At 60.2% G+C, this 21,171-nt stretch overlaps 2 protein-coding genes across 4 annotated transcripts in view; one reads left to right on the forward strand and one right to left on the reverse strand.

Annotated features, from left to right (window-relative positions):
• Positions 1-20,635, reverse strand: part of FLRT1 (fibronectin leucine rich transmembrane protein 1) — a 74,459-nt gene extending 53,824 nt beyond the window's left edge. For both annotated transcript variants that reach the window (XM_074371823.1, XM_074371824.1), the window contains exon 1: positions 20,241-20,635. The gene's annotated coding sequence lies outside the window, so the exon portion shown is untranslated. The remainder of the gene's footprint in view (positions 1-20,240) is intronic.
• The window catches only part of MACROD1 (mono-ADP ribosylhydrolase 1), a 143,664-nt gene that overhangs the window by 92,651 nt on the left and 29,842 nt on the right, over positions 1-21,171 (forward strand). The gene's annotated exons all lie outside the window — the stretch shown is intronic.

Genomic DNA, 21,171 nt, shown 5'->3' on the forward strand with positions numbered 1-21,171 from the left:
ATCCCTCTGGCCTGATCACAGGGATTCCATCTGCTCTCAGCCCACAGGTGGGAGACCTGGGAGGAACCCGGATGAGGCTGTCCCCTCCCCTAAATCCAGCCCTCAGCCAGCTCATCCCAGAGACCTGGTTCCTGCCCTTTCTCCTAGCCTTATAAACCAGCAGCTAGCTGAGGCCCAGAGTGGCACAGGGCCACCCAGGGCCACGAGGTGCAAGGAACCAGATGCACGTATTGAGAGCGCCGTTTAGTGATAACTGGTATAGTGCAAACTGGCCCGTAGGGAGCAGCCTAGGGGCCAGAGTGGCCAAGGGAGGTTTCCTGGGGGAATTGACATGGGAGCAGAGGCAAAAAGGAAGGACAGGGCAGGCCTTGGGCTGGGCAGGGATGCAGGGTGGAAAGAAGGGGGCTGTCCTTGTGGCAGTGAGTCTGGAGTGTAGACCAGTACTAAGCCTGGAGCCTTGAGTTTAGGGAGCATAGATGTAATTTTTAAGACAGACTAGGGGTCTTCCCAGGGTGGATGGGATAGGCCTTCACCAGGTGCCTCAGACCCCTGACTTCAGCCCGAGGTTCATACCACCCCCACCTCACATCATGGAGAACCCAGGATTGGCCTAGCACCCCTACCATGTTCTCAGCTGTCCCCAGTGAGCCCCCGGGGAGTCCCGCTGTCCCACAACCTGTTGGCCCTGCATCTTCATCACAACCGACCCTGCCTGCTGCCACCAGACTCAGAACTCACCACCCCAGCCCCATACCTCTGGGCCATGGGGGCTGGGCTGGGGGTGGTGGTGGGGCTGGTGGCACGCCTGGCCCCTGGCTGTCACTTACAGATGGGGACCTGGGCTCTGTCCCCCTGTCCGTCTGTCCACTCTCTCATAGAGCCTCCTGTTCCTACATCTGCTCCCCGCTCCTCACCACCCTCCTCCCTGCAGACAGCTTGGTGGGGCTGTGGGTGTGAATTTCCACTAGGAGGGAGAATCTGTTCCTTCTGTTCAGCCAAGCCTGGGGAGAGAGTAGGAAGCAATTGGGGGAGGGCTGGGGAAGAAGAGTGGGTTTCCCTGGGGACCCCGCAGACCAGGGCTGAGGTCCAGCTCCCTCAGCCTCTCCATGGCTTGCTTGCTTGCCACAGCTTCTCCTTTGAAGCCAAACAGGTGATGGTATCTGAGACTGAGAGCAAAGTGGGCTGTGGTCCCAACTGCCTTGTCTCCATACTGGGGGCTCAGAGTAGACCCTTCCTCCTCTAATACATCCTCCCCCCACAGCAAGGACAACCTGTGCTCCCATTTTGTGGATGGGAGGCCTGAGACCCCGAGGACCGACAACACCTCTTGGGGGCCCATTGCTCACAGAGCTCCCCAAGTGCTTGGCCCATGTGGCCATCAGCCAGAGCCAGTGTGACCTCTGTCCCCACTCTCCTGTGCCCTGCCTGCTCCAGCAGCCCTAAGGGACAAGAGCCAGCAGCCCTAAGGGACAAGAGCACACCCAGCAGTCACAAACCAGGCCTGGTGCTAAGAACTGTACCTAGACCAGTGCCCTCTGTGTGGAGGGGGAACCGAGGCAGTGCAGGGGAGCAGGGAATCCACTGGCACTCCACCCACGTCCCACCCTCCATCCACCCGGGGATATTTACTGCTTGTCTAACGTGCCAGGCCCTGGGGAACAGACGAGAGCTGAGGCTCCTGCCCTTGTGGCGCTCTCTGCCTGGTGGCCACAGACAACGGATAGGAGCCACGCTCTAGATAGAAAATGTCACGCTGTGCGCAGTGCTGGGAAAGGACACAGGTAAGATGCTCTCCAGCTCCTCCTTGACCGTATGGCGGGGGGGGGCACGTGGGACGGGATTAGGCAGACGCTGAGCTGCCTGTTCCTACCCCCAGCTCTGGCTTTCCCTCCCCTCACCCACCCACGGCCTGTGTGAAGCCTGTCCCCTGCGGTTCCTGCTAATGAAGGGCAGCTCCACCCACCCAGAAACTGGGCTGCTTCCAGCTGGTATTTAAAGAGGTGTCTTTTGAGTGTGATGATGGGTTTGTTCCCATTCCTGTCTCCCGCCCACCCCACAGTGGTCCCCTCAAGGTAGACTGGAGACAGAGCTACTGGCTGCCCCTCACCCATGCTCTGGCCCCAGAGGAGCGCTTCATCAGGCTGGGCTTCATGCCAGGCCCTGTGCAGGGCATGGCAGCTTTGGGGACAACTAAGGCCTAGGGCTGTTCTCGGGTCACTGGTTGGCTACGAAAGAGGGTCAACTTCTGGACGAGGCTGGGGAAAGCAGGGAAGGCTTCCTGGAGGAGGCAATGTCAGCAAAGAAAAGAAAAGGCAGGTAGGAAGTGGACTTCAGTGCATTGGGACATGGCAGTTCCCATGGCAGGTGGGAGATTCATCAACTATTTCAAGAAATTCAGCTGTGAAGGGGGAAGCGAGAAAGGGCAGTAGCTGGAGGAGAAAGGAGAGTTTGGGGATGGTGTTTTTAACAGGAGACACTCAAAGTCCTTAAAACCTGCCTAGAAAATGCTACCTGAGGAGGGGTGGCCACTCAAGAAGAGAGAGGTTGCGTGTCAGAGGGAGGACCCCCTCAAGGCAGGAAAGGGCTGGCCAGGTTGGGGTGGCAGCCGGGAGGAAGAAAGTTTATGGGCTGGGTAGCAAAAAGAGGGTAATTCCTATCTTCTCTGAGAAGTGAGAGACGAGGTCATCTTTCTCCCCAGGAGGCACTCACCCATTTGAAATATGAAGAAGCTGAGGCCAGGAAGGTTCCACAGCTTGCCCTGGCTCGTAGACCCTCTGGGGCCCACTGGCTGGCTGCCGGCCTGCACTCCATCAGGCAACTCTGGGCTGAGACAGGATGAAAGGGGTGAGGGCCCGAGGGCATCCTACCAGGAGCCCAGTACCCACTTTGTTGATATCTGCTGGAAACGCCGCCCTGCATTTGTAGGGCAGCGTGTTTTCCGAAGCGTTCAGATCAAGCCCGCTGCCGAGCGCGGTCTCCTGGGGAAGCAGCTGCTGTCTTCTTCACAAACTTGTTCATAATCCCTGCTGTCAGGCAGTCCTTCCTCTGTCTAACTTAAATCTCTCCTGTTGTGGCTGAGCCAACTGTCTCTCCTGGAGCAGGCTGCAATCTGCCCCACCCAGGATCCTGCACCCTTGGCTACAGGCACTAAGGGCAGAAGTACATTTGAGGCCTCATTTTCCCCACACTAGTGAGTGCCCACCTCACAAAGACGTCTCCAGGGAGTTGGGGCCTCTACCCAAAGCTCCTTTCTGAGCTAGGACTTGCCCTTTGGCTCTGGTTAGCACCCAGTCCCTCTCTCTTGCCTGGTGGGAGAAGCCTGGGCCATTCACAGGGCTGGGGCACCTCTACCACACCAGGCCAGGCCCCCCGTCCTAAACTGGCCGGGAGATGCAGTGGCATCACCTGGGTGGAGCACACAACACAGTGCCTAGTACACAGGAAGTGTACTTGGTAAGGAAGCCAAGCCCAGGCCATCGAGGTGGTAAGTAGGATGGTATAGAAGGAACTGGGACGTGGCCTCACATCCTAGCCCAGTCACTAGCTCCTGGGTGGCCCTAAGCAGACCCCTTCCCTGCTCCAAGTCTCTTTTCCCATCTGCAGGTGAGTGAGGGGCTCTGGAGCTGGTGGCTGTGCCGCCAGGCTGGGAGCAGCCAGAGAGGGGAGACCAAGGCAGGCAGGTACTCCAGCTCCCCCAGGCCCCCTTTCCCAGGCAATCACACCTGCTGAGGACCCCACTGAGCAAGCATTCCCCTCTGGGTCCCCAGGGCAGGATTCCTGCGTCCATCCCGCTCCAGCTCTGGGCTATTTATGCTGAGGCATCTGGGTCCAGAAGTGTCCCTATGGCCTCAGGCCAGCCCTACCTGCCTCCCACCAGGCCTGGGTTCCTGGCCACACTCCCATGGGGGGACACATACATTTCTGCCCCAGCCTGACCCAGCACCTCAGCCCCTCAGGACTGCAGGCCTGGCCTAGCAACCACCTCCAAGTCCCAACCTGCAGGAAACTGTGGGCTGCAACAGCCCAATATGCAGAGCCCAGCCTGGTTAATCTGCTTCATTAAAGGCACTAATTAATTGGCTTAATTAAAAGGGTACCTGGAAGCCAGCAGCACTATCTCCTAACAAGGTGCGAGGTTGTGCAGAGGCAGCACTGGAGTTGAGGAGGGGAGCCCCCTCTGGAGTCAAAGAGGGGAGCCCCCTGTACCCCTCCCCCCACAGCCCCCCAGCATGCCCACCCTAGGGCCCAGCCCAGCCATTGGCCTATGGCAGCTCCCAGCCTACATCAGCCTGGTGACTGCTGACCTGCTCCCTGACCCCACACACCCCTCAGTCAGGCTTGGCGTGCTGGCAGGAGTTAGAAATCCCACATTCATATGCACCGCTTGGCTACAGTTAGGAGCCCAGAATGTAAGTGGCTGTAATTAGACTGAGCACAGGCAGGCAGCAGCTGACAAAGGTTAGCAGGCCGGGAAGGAGAGATGGCCATGGTAGGGAGGCCAAGCCTGGCCAAACTGTGCCTGTCCCATGGGAAGCTAGATGGACTCTAGTGGGGGCACCGTTGGCACCAAGGCAGAACTCCATCTGGGCAAGGAGCCCCTGGACCACCAGCTTCCATGATCATGAAGCTCTGGGGTCAGGAGAACTGGGTTTAATTTACTGATTGATGGATTTAATGAAGGGACTGGGAATTGAACACAGCACCTTGTGCATGCTAAGCACACACTCTACCACTGAGCTATACCCTCCCCACTAAATTAGGTTTATTTATTTATTTATTTTTTAATGGAGGGAGGAGAACCGGGTTTAAATCTCATCTCCACGTCTAGAGACTGGGTGGTTGTGGCAAGCTACTTTGCCTCTCTGAGTCCCCATTCTTCATCTGCAAAACACCTGCCAGGGATGCTTGGCAACTTCCTTTCCCAGGCAGGCCCTCCGCAGCTCAGCAGGAGAATGTGCTGGGATTGATTAGCCATGTCTGCTCAGGGCAGTTGGTAGGAGTGAAGGCTCATGTGCCACTCTGAGCCCAACCGTCCTGCCAGCCTCTAAAGAGGCTAAGTCCCTGTTTCAACATTTCAAACCTTTCCCACAGTCAGAGGAAAATAATTTTCACAACTCTTCAAATCTTTATAAGGCCGCACAGCTGAAAAAGATTTTTTTAACAGACAACATTCATTTATGCCTCCTGCCACCCTTCAAAATTTGGAACTCAGCATGCAGGTTCAGAACTGAGGCTCTGTGATGGCCTGTCTGGAGCCATCCCCAGGCCCTGAGGGCAATCTTTCTCACTGGAAGGAGGAGGGTGGGAGCATCTTCCAATGAAGGAATTTGTGCTGGTGGGAAGACCCTGCCCACTTCCTCCCCCAAACGCCACCCAAGATGCCAGCCAAGTTCATGAGCAGCCCGTACCTCTCTCCCGAGCAGAAATGGCATAAAGACATAACACTGCATGGGGACCAAGTGGCCTTGGAATATTCACTCACTGCCCTTCTCGAAGCACCCCCAGAGAGGAAAGACAGGACCTGGGAACTGGGTGGGGGTGGCCCCCAAGATCTAAAGGAGCCTAGTTAGGCCCCAGAGTCCCTAGGGGATGGGCAGAGAGTGAGACCAGAGGCCCCAGGCACTCTGGCCATCAGTTTAGGATGTAGAAGGTTCATGAAGGTGGGAGGGAACCCCTAAGGGTCCAAGTCCCAGCCCTGCCCATCTCACAGATGAGGCCTAAGGAAGGTCTGGCCAGCTCTCTGTGCTGGGAGGAAGTCACCAGCCTTGGCACGCTGCCCTCACATGCTCAGAAACCCAGGCTCAGAGAGGAGAGCCATCTAGGCCCAGGCCCCGTGTACACACGGCCATCAGCTCGCGGCCCTCTCCTGCACTGAACTGCAGCGGTGGCGGCTTGAGGCCAGTCTGTCAGACCCAGACAGATTTAGTCTCTGTGCAAACAGCTGTTAGCCTGCTTAGCCAACAGCTCTGCCGCCAGCCCAGGAGCCAGATGCAAGGTTCCAGCGAGGGTGCCCTCACCCTGCAATGATGAGACTCAGTCAGCACCAGGCCCTGGGGAGGGAGGGGCTGCCACTCGCTGTCACTACCAGCAGTGTCGGGCCAAGCTGCCAGAGTCCCCCACCCCCTCCCCGGCTCTTCCCCAGCTTGAAGACCCACACACCCACCCCGCCACCCACTTGTCAGCACTGGTGCCTTCCCAGAGCTGCTTCACCCAGAGGGACCAGTCCCTTCCCTCCCCTGACCAGGCATCTATGAGAGGTGAGCTTCTGCCCACGTCATCCCGACTTGGCATCCCTGGCCCCATGTTACAGATGAGCAAGCTGAGGCCTAGAGAGGTGGTCGCTGAGTGGCTATAGAGACTCATGGCTAGGGCTCTGGGAGCTGCACCCAGAGGTGGCTTCCATGGAGTCAGCCCCCCAGATTGACACTGCCCTGGAGTGCATAGTGTGCAACATCAACTTGCCTGGCAAGGCTGAATGAGGAGGATTTAGACATGAGGGCTGAGGGGACAATCAAGGCCACCTACAACAGGAAGGCCTTAGAGGCAGGATAGGGGTGAGACTGAGTGTCGGAGGCCCAGCTCAGACATCGGGGCAAAGGAGAGTCAGCCTCCGCTCTCAGGGCTCCCTGCTTCTCCCCAGGAGTCAGAATCCTGCTTGGGACCCTGCCCGGGGCCAGTGACCCTTCTGCACACTGAGGCACAGCCCAGCCCTCACTCCCATCCCAGCAGGTATGTGTGGTTTGCCCAGGACTATGCGAGTCTGAGTTTCCCAGTTAGGATCCTCAGGTGCAGGGCAGGGCTGAACCACCTGGAACCCAGCACGGTTCAGCTGAAAAGGATTGTGCTCAGTCCGCTGGCTGTGCACACAGCCCTGGGAAGGGGTCTGTCCTCCCCGGCTAACCCTTGGGAACTGAAGCACAGAGAGGGTGCAGGCCCAGAAGCATCCACAGCCACACAGTCAAGGAGGAGCAGGGCTGGGACCGCTGTGTCCTCCCGAAGGCTGCATACAGCTCTCCCCACAGGACAGCAGGAGCCCCTGGGGCAGCCGGCAGGCCACGTTGCTGCCCTCGTCCAGCTGTCCTCGGGCAGCCTACACATTTCTGGAAGGGCCGGTAGGGAGAGCGCTGGACTCAGTCACCCTGGGACCGAGCCCTGGACTTTGTAGCTGCGAGTCTTCCAGGACCGCTTCTCTCTGGGACTCGGGTCCATTGTGGGGGAAACGGAGCAGTCAGCCCCACCCACCCCGGAAGCAGGTGTGAGGGTTCGCGGGGAGCTGGCAGGGTTGAGAAGGGGACATGAAGCCAGCCTGACACCTGGCTCCCCTGCAGGGGTCAACTTCACCTGGCCAGGAGGTGCTGGGGCATAAGTGCCCGAGGGCCTGATTCCCATCCTTGGGAGAGAGCCCAAGGGGTGAGCAGACTATCGCCCTCATCATTTCACTCGGCTGCTTGTTATGAATATTAATAGCACTAATTATTTCTAATCTGGCATCCAGGCCTGGCTGGCTGTGAGTGATCCCCAGGCCACCAGTCTCTGAGGAAGGCTTGGCTGTGGGGTCTGGGACAGAACCTTTCAAGTGCAGAGCTGGGGGAGGTGAGAGGAAGCCCAGCCCAGCCCCATCAATGAGGGTGTCTAGAGACAGGATTTCACCCATGGGTTGCCTAGGAAGGGGCCACACAGGATGGGCACCCATTTCACAGATGGAGAAACCAACCTAGCTCAGGATGAGAAGGCCAGTTTAGCAGCAGGACACTGCCCTGCAGAAGGTCACTGAGGCATCTGTCTGGTCCCACCCAAAGCCCCTGTCTCTCCCTCAGCAGGCACCTCTGACCTTGAGGCATCAGGGTATCTGTGCCAGAGGTCAGAATCCTGAGAGGAGAGGAGAGCTGTCTAACCAGCTAAGCTAGGAGACCTCGGGGGTGTGGCCTGGGGGCAGATGTCTTGGTTTGAATTATAGAGATAATAACAATACATCCCTTATAAGGTCCTTGTGCACATTAATTAGTTACGAGGGTCAATGCTTAGAACTGGGTCTGGGACACACAAAGTGCTCAGAGCTTGCTATTTCCCCCACGCTCGCGAAGGGTCAGTGGTGGTGTCCTTGTGAACAGCACAGCCTTTGGGGGCCGCTGGGCCCATGTTCAGTCCCCAAGGCTGTGGGGCCTAAGTCAGGCCCCTTTCCCCTCTCTGTGCCTCAGCTTCCCTGACTACACAGTATGGGATGTAACACATGGTCTCCAAGGGTCCTCCCAGGAGTGACTCTCAGTGGGGGAGGCTCAGCCTTGAAATCATTCAGTCTCTTGCTGGGACCCATCACCTACTCCACCACCCCCCACCCTGGGACCTTGGCGCCCCCACCACAAAGTCTAGGCAACCGTCCCACCTGACCCAAAGGGCAAGGCTGAGGAAGGACCCAGGTGGGGATGTCACAGGTAGATGCCGTCTGTCCCACACCAGCCACCCAGATGTCTGGCAGGCACCCAGACATTTCTCAGAGCATCAGTTTCCTGGGCTCTAAAATAGGGTGACAGGGCCTCCCTCACACAGGACCACAGTGCAGATCAAGTCTGATGGTTCGGAACTCCAAGGGGCAGGGCAGGTGGCTCTGCCTCTGCGTACCGTGGTGGCCACTGGGGTGCTCAGCAGGGATGGCACTTAAGAATGGGCTCTGGGTGGTGAGGAACCCAGTGTTCCCCTTCTATGTGAACGGTGGTGAATGTCTTAACCTCGCAGAGCCTCAGTTTCCTCATCTCTAAAATGGGGCAAATAATTGTCCACAACCTGGAGGGCTGCTTTGAGGAATCAATGAGATAATACACATACATGCCTGTCAGCGGACACAGAGCAGAGCTCCACGGACGGCAGTAGCTGTTGTCATTATTACTGTTATTGTTCTTTATTATTATTATTATTATTGACCCTCCAGCTTCAACACCTCCTCCCCAAACCTGAGTCAGACCAGGGGCCAGCGCCCTCTAAGGCTGGATCTGTGCACTGGGAGGGGTTCCTGGGTCTCGGCAACATAGACCACACCCATCCTAGGCCATCAGAGGGTTCAGGGTAGCCCCCCACCAGGGGAGGCCCCCAGCCTCCTGCAGACAAGAGTCTCTGTCCCACTGACCTCAGGTCGGGGCAGGGGCAGTGTTCCGGCACAAAGGCTGGGCTCTGTCTGTGCCTGTGGCGGGGGCAGCTGCCTGAGGAGGGCCCTCCTGCCACAATGAAGTCTTTGAGCAGCTGCCGGCGGGAGCTGAGCTCGCCTTGAAGGCCCCCGGCGCTCACAAGCCCTGTCTGTCTGTGAGGCCACCAGGCCAGGCAAGCAGCTGCCGTGGGGGCAGGGCCCATGCCCACCCTGCTGCTGGGCACACCACCTCCCCAGCCTCCTCTCTCTCGGAGGATGCCTGGCCAGGACAGGTCACAGGCCTGAGAGCCAGGCTGAGCCTCAGGGGGAGCGGGGAGGGCTTGCCCATGTCCCTGCTCTGAAGTGATAGTTCCAGGACTGGCACAAAGAACATGGAAAAGCCCCTATCCCCCCAACCCAGGGCTCTCAGGAAGTCACAGCAGGGTCAGGGCTCTGCCTCTCTACTTCCCTTCCTCTCTTAGCCTCAGTTTTCTCATCTGTAAAATGGAGCCTCCAAGTATGTCCCCTACCCCAACCCCCAGAGCATCTGTGAGAATCAACTGAGACCTGCATTTAATGTTCTACTCAGTGCGAGGCAGGTATGAGGACTCAGGGATTGCCATCCTGATCACGACACCATCACTTCTCCTTTCTGGGACCTGGCTTCATCCCCAGCTCAGCGTGGGTGACCTTGGCCTGGTGACTGAACCTCCCTGAGTCTCTGGTTTCTCCTTTATAAAATAGGCTAACGCCACCCACTCCCAGGGCTGCTGGAAAGAGAAAGCCATTTATCAACACACCTCAGACTCAGGAAACCTTGGCTAGATGAATGAACAATTCGACTCCAGGGTTAAGCAGCACCTCTCAGGGCTTGGGGAGGGGAAGAAGGAGGAATAAAGGTGGGTGGAGGTGGGGCAGATGTATGTGACCTACACTGTCACAGGGAGGCCTGCCAAGTGCTGGGGGGCCAGGAGGCAAGAAGGGCTGGTCCTACAGTCAGTCAGGGAGGGCTTCATGCAGGAGGAGGCATTCACTCAATGTGGGGATTGACGGTGGTCTGTATACAAGGAACAGCAGAAGTGTGAGCCATGGTATCCACAGGCCTAGTGGGGGACGTCCTGGAGGAGAGGCTGGTGGATCAGCCAGGGCTGGGCTGGGCAAGTCTGAAATGCCAGGCCAAGGGCTTTGGTCAGTGTTTCCAGAAATAGGGAGCCACTGATGATCTCAAAGCCAGTGAGTGACTTGAATTAGGATTAATTCTTTAAACGTCTGGCATTATCTGTGCTAGAGGGAAAGGGATGGAGAAATTTCCATGTGGCATCCTCTTTTCCACCACCGCAGTTTAAAGAGTGGGTCGGTCAGGAGTGGGTGTAAAGGAGACTTCAGGCCAAGCAGAGCCATCCAGAGCCTGACCCTCTGTGGGGTCCTAGTCCCAAAGCCAGCACTGCCCAGGGCTACTCTGACGTGTCCCTGTGGGCAGCCTAGCACCCAGCATAGGGGATACTTTGAGAACCCAGAGCCAGCCTGGGTTCAAATCCAGCTTTGCCTGGACTTTGTACAAATGACCTCACCTCTCTGGGCCTCCGATTCCATGTCTGTAAAGCGAGTAAAGATGCATGAATTCTGAATTCCTTCCTGTCGCCAGAGAGGCCGAGGCCTCTTCCTGTTTTATGGCATCTGGGGGTGCAAGGACTCGTGTGACCACACAGTGGTGACTGCAGGGTTGTGGGGACCCCCAGTTACTCCCTCCCAATAACCAGCTCCCCCTCCCCACCCTGAAGACCCCAGGAGCCATCTCTTGACTGTGCACCCTCAAGACCCGGCAAGATTGCCATCACTTCCACCCTTGCCAGAGTCAGGGCAGCAACAGGCCTCAGCCGCACCCCTAGCCCACATCAGTCTGGTGCTGAACAAGCCACCAGGAGCCCCCCTACCGCCCCCAGACCCCCCAGAGGACTCGGCCTTCATCTCCCCAAGGCCTCCCTCCTCCCCGGGCCCAGGCCACCCCAGCCGCACCCTCTCGGACCTTGCTCCTCCCCACCCCAACCTCCTGAATCAGGGGAGGCTGGGGCGCCCCTACTCGAGCTGCCCCACGGAAGGGCCGCGCTGCAAAAAGCTGAGTAAAGAATGACATTTCCTCCTCTTTCCTGCGCTCTTCGCCCCTTTCCCTCCACAAATAAATTATCAACATGCCGAGGTCCCGGCGGAGCGGAGCATATCGCAGGGAACAATGAAAAAGCTTTTAATAGGATTCCAGGAGCTGCAGCCACTCGCTCTGGGCCCTAATGGAGATTGCTCCGCGACCGCAGGCCGCCCGCGGCCCCGCGCCCCCGCGCCCCCCGCCCCGCCAGCTCCTCCCGGGCCCGCGGGCAGTGCGGCCCGGCTGGGCCGCCCGCTGACGTCATGGCCACGGCTGGCAGCAGAGAAGCGGGAGGCGGCGGCGGCGGCACGTGCCGCCACCCGGCCTGCCCACCCCCGGCCCAGCGGGCGGGAGGCTGACCCCGCCAGCCCAGCTCTCCTTCCAAGGCACCTCCGCTGGGAGCCCTCCCCTGACTCCTCACCCCACTCGGGTTAAATGACGCCACATTTCATTCACCAAGGAAAGCACACAGTAGGGCGTCAGGGAGGGCAGGCTGAGTGGAGGGCGCCCAGGGAGGGGTAAAGTGGAGGCGGAAGCACGACAGAGATGAAGCTTGGGCCCTGGAGACCCCTGCACCTCGGTTTCCAGTCTGCGAGGGCATTTGTAAGGACCCAGGCAAGACTGGGACCAAGGGTAGCTCCATTGCTGCCCCCTCCTTGGTGTGACCTTGGGCGAGTCACTTCAGCTGTGTCTCCAATTCCTGGGGGTAAAATCAGGATAATAAGAGAGCCTGCATCCAAGGTTTATTGGGGGGATTAAACCAGCTAATACCGCCGAGCGTGTAGCAAGTGCAGTCTGTCGGCCACTATCTCTAGGACAATGACCACCATCTCCTTATGTGGGGGAGGAGGTCAGATGCCCTGTTCTGGCTGTGCAACTTCAGTCCAGTCACTTTGTCTGTCTGTGCCTCAGTTTTCTCTTCTGTAAAATGGGCTGCTATGAAGCCTCAGAGGGATCCTGCAGAGTCCCTAGCATGATGCTCCGTGGCATGTGGTGTAAACAGTAAACACTCGATAAAGGCAGCCATATGGCCTCTCTGCTGCCCTCACAGGACGGATCTAGTCACACTGGCCCCTGTGCCAGGCTTCCACCCCAAGGCTTGGCACACAGGAGGCACCTGGTAAATACCCAAGGGGGTCCTGCCTTACCATACCAGGGGGACTCATCCTGGGCAGAAGGTGACTTTGGAACACAAACTCTCCCTGTTCACAACTTGGCCCCTAACACCTCTCACCTCCCAACCCTTATTGCTTCCGGAGCCCTCAGGGGCCCAGTTCTCCCCAATCGCCCCAGAGTTACCCACACTCCAACCTGCCCCTCATCACAGCTGAGTGGTCTGCAGTCCCCTCCCCTCCCCCATCTACCCACCTGCTACCCACCTGGGCTGCAGACCTCAGGGGCCAACCTCTGCCCCATGAGGGGGCCAGGAAGGGTGTTCAGCAAATGCGTGGTGAGCTTCCTGGCCAGGAAGGGTGGGCGCTCCTGAGGGCAGGAGGCTGGTGTGCATAGCCCTCCCTGGGGCCCTGAGCTCCTTGGAGTCCCAAGCAGGGCCAGTATCCCAGCCCCAAGTCTGGCAGGAGCCTGACCTACTAGCTAAAGTACAGTAACTGCTGGTTCCTCCAGAGCCCTTCCGTGGACACCATCACACTGAATCTTCACACTGACCCTGGGAAGTGTGCCCTGTTGGTCCACTTCACAGATGTGCAGACTGAGGAATAGAGAGGGGAAGTAAGGCATCCAGGGGCATCCAGGGGCATCCAGGGGCACCCAGCTGATAAGTAACAGAGGTAGGATTAGAACCCAGGTCCACCAGACTCCACAGCCTGGGCACTGTCATTTCACTGCCCAGATGCCTTGTGGTGAAGCCTGACTTCCACATGGCCTTGGAGGAGGCCTCTCTCCACTCTGTGCCTCAGCCTCCCTCCTCACAGTGGAAAGCCAGGCACAGCGGGGATGTGACACTGCCCAGCCCTCTCAGCAGCCCAAGGCTGGCGGGGTCTCAGGGCTCAGAGTCCCAGAGCCATGATGCTGGTGAGCACTTTGGGGCCTGGCAGTCCAACCCCTTGGCCAGCAGTAGTGGGGAAACCGAGGCACAGAGAGCCCCCGTCTCTGACTAGGGGGTAGGGGATTGTGTATGGTATGTCTCCCTGGGACAAGTGGGCAGACTACAGGGGGTGCAGTCTCCATTGGTGGGGGAAGGACTTCCAAGACCCTCGCTGCCCTCTCTCTGCTAGGAGCCCTCTCTCTGTTCACTGGCCAGCCCTGAGCACCCGGCCAACTCTCTCATCCCCTGCTGGCTCCAAGCAGGTGGCCCTGCCCAGTGCCAGCCTGACTTCTGGGCTCCCTCCTGGGTTAGGCTACAAGGCCTCCTCAGCTGGAGCAGGGTTTGGGAGGGGGCTCTCACCCTGGCTTCTCACTCCTTTGCACCCACCCCCTTCCCAGAGAGGGACCCAGTGAAAGCATATGGGCAACAGACAGCCCTGTCTATGGGGTCAGGATGGGCAGGGGCTGCACAGGAAGAGGCCCTGGGATGGGTGGGTGGCATCAAGGCCCTTCTTAGCAGCAGGGTCCTGGAGAGGGGGTGGGCTGTAGGGTTCATTCACCAGAGCCAGGCTCGGCTGGCTCAGGGAAGGCAGGTTAAGAGGGTGGGTGTGAGCGTGTGTGTGCAGGAGTGTGAGTGTGTGTGAGCGTGCAGGAGGTGTGGGCACGGTGAATATCTATCTCCCGTCCTGATCTGGTCCTGCCACCACTGGGACTGTGGATAACTCAGCTGTGGCCAGCTCTGGGCCTAGCCCACCCCACGCAGCTTCTCTGAGAGAATGAGCACCCCCCCCCGCCCCCAATGAACCTGAGCCCCCTACTCAGGGCAGGGGCAGCCCAGCCCTGTCTAGGAGCCCAGCAGGCCTGCCGGCAACCAGATTCCCCTGAGACAGAACCAGTTGGTCTGGCAGAAGAGCATGTTTTAATTCTTTTTTTTTTTTTGGAGGGAAGAGAGGGGGGATTAGGTTTGTTTATTTATTTGTTTGTTTAATGGAGGTGCTGGGGATCGAACCCAGGACTTCGTGCATGCTGAGCATGCGCTCTACCACTGAGCTATACTCTCCTCCCCTCAGAAGAGCATGTTTTTAATGAAGGTCATCCCAGGAAAGCCACAGGCAGCTCCTGGGCAGGGTCTGCAAGGATCCTGGGTCCGGTCCATGTTTGATCCAGGACCCAGGGGTGGTGTGTCGCTTGAGGGGCAGCTGAGTCTAGAGGAGTCTAGAGGAGTCCCCAGGGGTCCCAGCTGGTAGGATGGACCCTCCGCTGCCACCCACAGCAGCTCCTGAGGCAGTTCAGCCATGGCTTCATCTTTCACTCATCTGTTCACCTACCCTGCACCACACTGAGCACCTACTATGTGCCATGTCCCCTATGGCTGCACCAGTGAGTAAGACAGACAGACACAACTCCTGCCCTCAACCCATCCCTGCCACATGGGGCCTCTGACCCCTCATCCCCAGCCCCACCACCACTCAGGACCAGCCAGCCAGGCAGCTCCCGCCCAGAGAGGCCCAGGGCACCCGCCACTACCCCCTGAAAACTCAGCTCTCCCCTCTACTCCACCAGGCAGCCCTTGGCAGCCCGCCCCCAGGAAAAGCCCATCCTGGCGCCAGGACTGGTTCCTGGGCAGCACTTCCCAGGCGTAACCAGGGGTGGAGGGTGGAGGGGCTGTCCACCAGTCCACGAGAGCAATTTGCTGCTTGTGTAGATAAATGCCGTCGTCCTCTCCTCCGAAGTGAGTCCCCCTTTCTTTTCTCTCTTCCTCTCTCCAGCTCTCGCTCTCTTTTTTTTACAGTTTGCTAAATCTGTTGTAATCTGGTGCCAACGATTAATTCAGGCAGAAGGAGGGAATAGGGAGCAAAAAACATGCTGTCACAGAGCTGCTTCTTGGGAGCAGAGCAGACGGGAACGGCCCGGGGCCAGCACCTCAACCACCCCGGTTTTAATCCCAGTTTCAATTAAGTACAAAGCCATCCCCCAGAGGCCCAGCCGCTGCCTCCCTGCCTGCGAGTCCCCCACCCAACCCCCAGAGAGCAGAGCCTACAGCACCTGGGCCCCTTCCGCCCTCTGGATGCCTGGGAGGCAGTGTCCCCTAGTGGTTAGCTGAGCCCCATACAGCTGGGTCCTGGTGCCTCCAGGAGACCTGGCCTTCACTCGCTTCCCCAGCCCCTCTGTCCAGTGCTCCATCCCCGAGCTGAGGGACATTCAGAGCCAGAAGAGGCTTTGTCACTGTCACCCATCAGTCTGTACTGGGACCCCTGCCCCATTACAGACAAGCCCAAATATTCTCCCTCCTGGCCCATCAGAGGCTGGGTCAGCCTGCCCACACAGGCAGACACACAGCTCTCAGGAACAGGGGACTGATCGAGCCCAGGAAGCCCACCCTTCGAAGGGCTCACCCAGGAGGACTAGGCAGAAGGTCACTGAGGCAGGTCCAGGAGTCCAAGAGATGGAGAAAGGCCAGCAGAGACCCAGGGAGGCAGACCACAAGCTCCAAACAGACCCACGGTCCAGATGCCTCCCCGGCCCCCTGTGCTCCTCACACCGGCCAAGGGGTCCACACGCAGTCCCTTATGTGGGTTCCGTCCTCCAGGCCCCTCGTTCCTGCCCCTCCTCCTCACCGACACTGCTCCACCTTCACGTCCTTGGCTCAAGCACCCCCTTCCCTGTTCCCAGCCCCCAGCAGGCTCCCCTATCAGCCCACCTCACAGGGCTGCCTTCCCACCTTCAGAGTCCAAGGTTCCGTGGGAGAGGAAGTATCTGATCCTGTCTGACCCCCACTCCCAACTACAGCTCCCTGAGGGCAAGACTTGCAGCTGCTCGTTTCCCTCCTTTCCTCCCAGAGCCCAGCACTGTACCTGGCCCCTGACCGTGACCCGTGCTCAATGCCAAATGAATGAATGAATGAGGGAGGGATGGACTGACGGAAAGAAAGACTGAAGAGCCAGGGAGCCAGGCAGGGCACCTTGTGAGCCAACCCCTTACCCCACAAAACAATGCCAATGGCGGGTGGGGTCTCCCCATCCCTCCCCGTGCCCCTCCCCCATGCTCACTGGTCCCAGCTCCACAGGGTGGGAGGCAGCACGCGCAAGTCCACGGTCGGAGTTTCAAAACCCAGGGCTGCAGCAAATCCAGCAAACAGCTTCCACAAGGCGAGTCGAGGCCCCCAAATGCTGACATCATCTGCAGAGCCGCTGACCCCAGGGAGCGGCTGGGCTCTGGGGGCCGCAGGCAGCGGTAAACAGACATCCACTCGCCGCTCAGGCAAACAGGCCTGCACAAACACGGCTCTCTCTCCGTGGAGCCCTCTCTGCTCCAGCTGCTGCTAGGGGATGCCATGCTGGCCCGCATGGGGGGCGGGGCATGGCAGGAGCACCCTGGGGTCACGCTGTCCTCTCCCCTGTCTTTTCCTCAGGCCATCCCCCCACCCCCCAGCCTTCTTGGGGTGACTGCTTCACAGCAGAGGACAGCATGCAGCTGCCTTATACCCTGGCACAAGCCGGAGCAGGCCTGAAGTCTGTCTCAGGGAGAGCAACCCAGGTTCTGGGGGAGGGGACCCCCAAACTCACATATCAAGGGCAGCAAGCAGGCCTGAGGCCTGCACCAGCCTCAGCCTCCCCGAGCCCTGGCGGCTTTTCCCGATGGTGAGCAGCCCCCACCCACCCCACTGCAGGCATTTAGGACCTCCAGCCATGCCCACATCCCTCACACCCCTCCTGGTCTGTACACTTACTCACAGCCCACACACCCCATCCCATGAGGGCTCCAAGGCAAAAACCCTCGCCCTCACCCTCATTGCTCCTGGACATCCCTGCTGTCTCTGGGGCTGGGCACTGGAGCTGACGACCCCAGCCAGCAGGTGGCTGAGATCCCACACGGAATGGGCTTTGGGGGCTGGGGGGGGGGTGGTGGCTGGGGTGGTCCTTCCTGCTACTCCGAGGCCTGAAGAAGCTGAAAGCCCTCAGCCCAGCATGAAGCAGGGGTGGGGATCACAGTGGTGGCCACACTGCTAGGCATAAACTCTGCTAAAAGCTTCACATGCATCATCTCATAGTGGGAACCCCTAAGGTGGATACTGGTATTACCCCACTTTACAGATGAGGATATCGAGGCCCAACAAGATCCAGGAACTCGCTGGAGGGCAGCAGGCCAGGCTGAGAAACCCTCCCCAGGAACCACAAATTCCTAGGACCCTGGAGCGGAAGGGTTGTTCCAGCCAGACCCCTGCACAGCCCCAGACAGGCCCCATCTCTGTGATCAGGCCATTTCTCAGCCCTGACTCTAGGGCAGCCTGGCCGGCTGGGGAGTTCCCAGAAGACACACACCACGGGGCAGGGCCTTCTTCTGCTCATAGTCAGTCATGAGCCATCTGCCCCTTCTCCAGGAAGGGGGCAAGCTGCCCTGCCCCTCCCAGCACTGCCTCCCTGCCCTGCCTGCTGCCTCTGCCTGCTGCCTCTGTCCCACCTGACTGGGCAAAGGTGGCTGTGCCCAGCAGGCCACAAGGGCTGCATCCTCCCCTGCACCAGGGAAGCCTCTTCTTGACAACTGCCACCACACTGGGCCTCTGCAGGCAGTCAGCCAGTTCCAAGCCTGCCTCTCTGTCCCTTGACACCCGCCATTTGAGGTCCCGTCCATCTCTCAGCTAACTTAGAGGTGAGTACAGACACTACCTGCCCCTCTTTTGTGCACCGCCCTTCCCTCCTGTCCCACTCTCAGGATGTGCACTCATTCTCACAGCGTGCGGCAGCCGCTCTATCCCCCTGTGCAGGCAAGGAAGTGGGGTCCCCATGGGTGAAGGTTTGGGGTCACCCAGTGGGCGACAGAGGCTCAGCCACCAGACCTCAGTCTGCACAGAGCTGAGTCCTGCAGACCAACGCCCTCCTCACAAAGCCCTGACAGCAAGTGATGCAATGGGGTGACAACACCCCTCCCCACTGCCTCCTTAGAGACCAGCTGGATGGACCTCCCAGGAGCTGATGATGGGAGGCCTCAGGGGAGGTGTGGGGTGGCAGGGGGACACCAGGGAGAGCGCTGCTCCTGAGGGTCAGTGCTGGAATCTGACCCCCAAACCCCAGCCCTCCAAGGCTTCTGCAGGTGCCCGCAGACCTTGGGGACCCCTTCAACCCAGGAGCAGGACATCTGTCAACCCCACCCATTTTATAATACATCCTGGCCCCCCCCCAAACTCAGCCTCAGGAGGTCAGTACAGTCAATCCATTTTACTGACAAGGGAAACTGAGGCTCAGAGAGGCAGAGGGACTTTCAACCAGTAAGTGGTAGGATGGAGGCATACAGACCGAGGTCTAGGGGACATCGCAGCAGACTACAGCAGCCTCAGGGCATGCCTGCTTAAACTCACGCTGGGGTGGCTTTTTACAGAAGAGTGTCCAGTCTCGGTGTCTATGTGAGATCACAGGGCCTGGGGTGCACATAGCTCCCCCCAGACACAGACACCCTGTCTGCCCTCCTCTCTCCTCCTCTCAAACCTGCCCATGGCCAGCCCTTCAGCCAGGATGTGACAGCCCGTCAGACCTACCAGGGCCCCCTCTCTGCCTGCTCAGCTGGGCAGTAACCCCTCCTGGGCATGGGTCCTGGCAGCTCAGGCCATTTCCATTTAAACCCCTGAGGAAGCCCTGAACAGTCGCCCACGGAATCGGCACCAGCTGACAGGTGATGTTTGCGCCTCTCCTCCTGGGGCTGGCAGGAAGAGACGCAGTTGGCTTTTACTCCAGAAACCTGAGTCTGGAGCCCCTGAGTGTGGCCACCTTCCCCATGGCTGCTTGAGCAGAGAGGGGCATGCCCCAGCCCACATCCCTCTGCCAGTGGCATCCTGCATTCTGTGGGGCTCTGTGCCCCAACACAGGCAGCCTCCTCCCCAACTCCTAAGCCACCTGGGGAGGGAGAGAAGAGGGACTGGTCTCTGTTTTCCCTGAGGGTGCAGGGGCCAGGGTGGGACAAGGCAGGACCCAGCTGCCCCCTCCCCACCCCCTAGTCTAGGCTTTATTTATTCACATCAGGGCTCTGGCTTGGGCTACAGGGGCCTTGCACACCCCAGCTGGGCTGTGTTCTCTTAAAACCACTCACCCTAGAGAGCCTCCCAGCCCTCCAGGGCCACCGAGAAACCTGGGGCAGCTCCCTGATGTGATGCTCCACAACTTTCTCCTCCTTGGAGAGCTGTGATCAGCCACGGTTCCCTGCAGCTGGGCAACAACCAACAACGCTCCCCAGCCTTCCGCCCCTGGGCCTCCAGTCCCCGCGAGGAGGGGCAGGCACCCGGCCTCCGGCTTGAGGGGGCACCTGCTGCCCACCGCCCCCCACCGCCTCCAGCCCAGCGGTCGCACTGTTCTAGCCGCCAGGTGCACCGCCCTGGCCCCCTGCCCCGCACCGGGCTGACCGTCCACTGCGCGCACAGGGAGGGAAGTTGGAGGCTGCTTATGCCCCCCTTGAAGTCGTTTTAAAAATAAAACCTCGCTCCAACCGTGACTCACGCGGCTGGTGGGGACCGGAGCGCGGCGCCCTGGCCGGCCGGCTGCCTCTCTCCGCTCGCCCTAGCCCGCCGGTTCCCGGGGACTGGGCCGGAGCCGAACCGGCAAGCCCAGCTTGGCGACCCCAGCGGGTAGGGGCTCCTGCCTGGGGGCGCAGCAAGGGCTCGGGCTCCGACCGAGCCCCCGCCCTTTCCAGCCTCTGATGAAGAGAGCGAAGCCGCTGGCCGCGCACCCGGTGCCTCCCCGTGGCGAAGCCAGCGCCGCGGGTACTCGGCTGTCCACTCGGGGGCCCCCACCCCAAATCCCAAAGGCTGATCGGTCCCGGAGGCAGCTGGGCAAAGCCGGGCAGCCGGATCCCGCGGCGCCTCCCTGCGCTCCCCCACCCCGCCACGCTGGCCCCATAGCCCCGTCTTGCGCGCGCGGACCCAGGCCCCCCGCCCCGTGCATCCTTCCTTACCTGCGCAGCGGCCGGGGAGGCGGGTCTCCTCGGGAAACTTTGCGATGACAGCTGGAGCCTCAGGGGTTATTCCAAGGAGCGGGCGGGAACCGGAGCCCGAGGGCGCCCAGGGGGGCCCGGGAGAGGAGACCCCAGCGCTCCGCGGAGCGCGGTGGCGGGCCCGGGGCGGAGAGCGCGCGGCGGCGCATCTGCCCGGCTCGGGCGCCCGGCGTAGCCGCGGGGGGCGTGCGCGGGGGGCGTGCGCGGGGGTGCGCCTGGCGGCCGGGGTGCGTGTGCCCGGGTGGGTGCGCTCGGCGGGGCGAGGGCCAGCAGCGGTGCTTGCGCGAGCGGCGGCGGCGAGCAGGGCGCGGGGAATCAGGCTGTGCGGCCGCCTCTCCCCTCGCGGCGGCGGCGGCGGCGGCGGCGGCAGCGGCGGGGGCCGTGCGTGCAGGCGCGGAGCGGGGAGGGAAGGGAGGAGGGGGGAAGAGGGGGGAGGCAGCGGGCGGGGAGGAGGCGACGGGGGCGGGGGCGCCGCGCTGCGCACTGGCCGGCGGGACCCGGCGTGGGAGGCTGCGCCGCTGCGCGGGGACTCGGGCCCAGCCTGGGAGAATCGGCCTTCGCGTCCCACTCCCCCTACCCACCGCTAAAATGGATGGGGGTGGGCAGGGAGGTTGGGGTGTTGGTCCTGGGGGGAGGGGGGTAGGAGGGAGGTTCCCAAAGCCAGCCTCCAGCGCGGGGGCGGGGAGAGAGAGAAGGGTTCTCACTCACGCTCACGCGCCACCTCCCCTTACACCCCTCCTCTCTGCACCCACTCATTCATCCATCCTTCCACCCATCCATCCGTTCATTCATTCATCTGTGCACCCATGCATTCATTCACAAACAGGTACCCACCGCCTCCTCTGCGTGCCCGGGTAACCGCTTTCTCCCTGTCTGACGCCCCTTCCCCACT

This window comes from Camelus bactrianus, chromosome 10 (assembly GCF_048773025.1).
Source record: "Camelus bactrianus isolate YW-2024 breed Bactrian camel chromosome 10, ASM4877302v1, whole genome shotgun sequence".
NCBI lineage: Eukaryota > Metazoa > Chordata > Mammalia > Artiodactyla > Camelidae > Camelus > Camelus bactrianus.